Raw genomic sequence first — 2754 nt, 5'->3', positions numbered from 1 at the left:
TCAGTATCGCACGGACGATACTTCCGGGAGGAAGCAGTTTCGGAGTAGAGTGTACTCATTAGTTTTGTTTTGGCTGATCCGACCGGATTGACCAGCAGAATATAAATCCAAGAGAACGGGACCTGCAGATGGTTAGATTTATCATGTTTTCGGATCTACATCACCAAATAAAAAAAAAGCGAATTTTCCAATTTTACCAGATTGTCAAACACTTTTCAAAACAAACAAACTCCTTGACAACACAAGGTTTCACTTTGTAGGTGGGAATAGTGAAAAACAACCGGAGTAACTCGGAGGAAAATTGAGTAGGGTATTTTAACCATTAGTGGACCCCCTAGTAGAGCCGAAGCACATTTTTCACAAATTTTCAATTTTTTAAGCACTTTTCCATAACCTTTTGTACAAAACAATGAAAACTGAAGTCTTTTGAACGATTTTGACTATTTGTTTCATCAGTTTATTTGTTTTTGAGCAGAAAAATAGCCATTTGAAAAAAAGTTTTTTTTTCCTGTTATGGACCCCCTTTTCCTATAGTGGACCCGGGTCCATAATCCGATTGTGGACCCGGGTCCACTATAGGCAATTTGTTATTTTTATACCAAATTTAACCGATATTTGATGTTTTGATGCATGGTGTAGGTCTAATGATAGATATAATGAATAAAAGATGGATTTTGTTCACTTTTCATCATAAACAAATTTGTTTTGTTAACAAATTTGGCTTTAAACAACAAAACAACCTAACAGACATTTAAACACATTTATTTCCAAAAAAGATCAGAGAACACGTTTCAAAAACCATTGTAAACATAAAAATAATTAAAAAAAGTAATTTTGATGCACATTTTTTCATATTGATTACATAAATGGTTGACCGAAACTAAAAATAGATTTGTTTACAGTAGCTGATAAAACCACGCATGTTTATTCAAAAAATGTTTTGTTCTTGATTTATTACTATAAGATATAATTTCAAACTGCAATTATGATGCTTAATTTAAGTTTAATTGACTATAGTTTTGATTAATTATAATTTTCTACGGCTTCAGCATTTTTGGTACTTTCAACATGAAACAGCTATATTTATACTCACAATGGAAAAAATATGCGTTAAGGTTGATTACAACAAGCATTTACTGTATGTTTAAGAGAAACTTTTGCTTAAATACCCAGTTTTCTTCATTTTTGAAGGTTTAATTAACAGGGGTCCACTTTTGGAAAAGTTTGGATTTTCGTTGTCCTATATTGGACCCCCCTAATTTTTGCTTGAAAATGAGCAGTTCTTCGCTTTATTTTAGTAAAGTTCCTTAAACTTACATTATTTCGGCTTGCTGAAGTTAAATAATCAGTCAAAAAATGATTGGATAGTTAATTCAATCATAAAATATAAAAGCAGTTTTGTTGTGAAAATGCTAGTGGCCATGGCTGATTTCAGATGTCGAACTCAAAACACTTATTTTGGTGAAAAGGACAATTCAATGTCAATCAACATTGTTTTAAATGATGCTGGACATGCCAAATAAAATATTTGCAGACAAAAACACGCTTGAAATTGTGATTTTATTGATTTTTTCATCAAAAACCCTTCAGAGGGTCCACTATAGGAAAGGGGTCCACTAATGGATAACGTACCCTAACTCTCGTTACTCTGGGCAAAATCGAGGAACTCTTTTACTCACTGAAATGCCCTTGTGCTGAACGAAAAGTTGACGAAAATCATGCGTTAAATATGGGTTAACATTAACAGCATAATCGCGCAATCCCCCCTCACCGTGCAAGCCAAACTTCCAAACAACACAAAGCGCAAGAAGAAGAAAACACACAGTTTTACTCATCGTCGTCGGCCAAAGGTGTCCATCGTCGTCAGTCCGGTTCAGTTTTTGTGCGTGATTTTTTTGTGCAAGAGTTCGATTCTCGATCGCTTCGATCTGTGGAAAAGTGCAGTGTTTTCCGGTTCGTGCGTGAATCTGTGTGAATACCTGGTGAAAATCCGGCCTCCCGAGGAAAAGGAATCAACTCCAGTTTAGTGGTAAGTTTGGATCGGAAAATTCCCGTTCTTTTTTCCGGCTGCTATCGGGGAGGGTGTTTTGTTGGCGTTATGCCACCACCCCGTCAACCGGTTCTGGTGTCCCTGGCCCTTGGCTAGTACGTCGTCGGTTCGATTTGTTTTGACGGCGGCCGGTTTTCACCTTGGAGTTGATTACGGTACACAGAGGCAGCACTCCTTTCCTCTGCGCCGGTCCTTCTTGGGGGGCAATTGCCGGAGGGGGTGGGAGAACCTACTCGACAAGATGGTAGTGAATGTGTGTGTGTGTGTGTCTCTGCAGAGCTCAGCTAATGATAAATCCAGGCGATGATTCAATCGCGTGAATCACCTGTGCCCAATTCATCAATGGAAATGGTCCTCTACGGACAGAATGGCAAATTTTGGCCGGTGGCCAATTGTTGTGGTCAGAAAATACATTTTAAACACAAAGAAGGGCTTCAAAAGCGAGTTTCATTCAGGTGACTCCCAAATTTCATTGACTCATCGAAACTATACAAAGTTTATTCGTGTTCCGGATGAATCGCGATCGAACCCCGAAATAGCCCACCGCCACCGACCTTTGTCCAACTGCGGCACTGACTCAGTGGGTGTGTGCCGGCGATACTATTCCAATCTATTTTTGCCATCGATCTCTGATTGAAATAGACCCAAAGAACCGGCCGCATCGTTCGCAACATCCCTCGTTGAAAGGTTCTTGACCTCGAAAA

The sequence above is a fragment of the Culex quinquefasciatus genome, chromosome 2 (assembly GCF_015732765.1).
Source record: "Culex quinquefasciatus strain JHB chromosome 2, VPISU_Cqui_1.0_pri_paternal, whole genome shotgun sequence".
Lineage (NCBI taxonomy): Eukaryota > Metazoa > Arthropoda > Insecta > Diptera > Culicidae > Culex > Culex quinquefasciatus.
The sequence above is the reverse complement of the archived record's forward strand: the minus strand, read 5'-3'. Positions refer to the sequence as shown.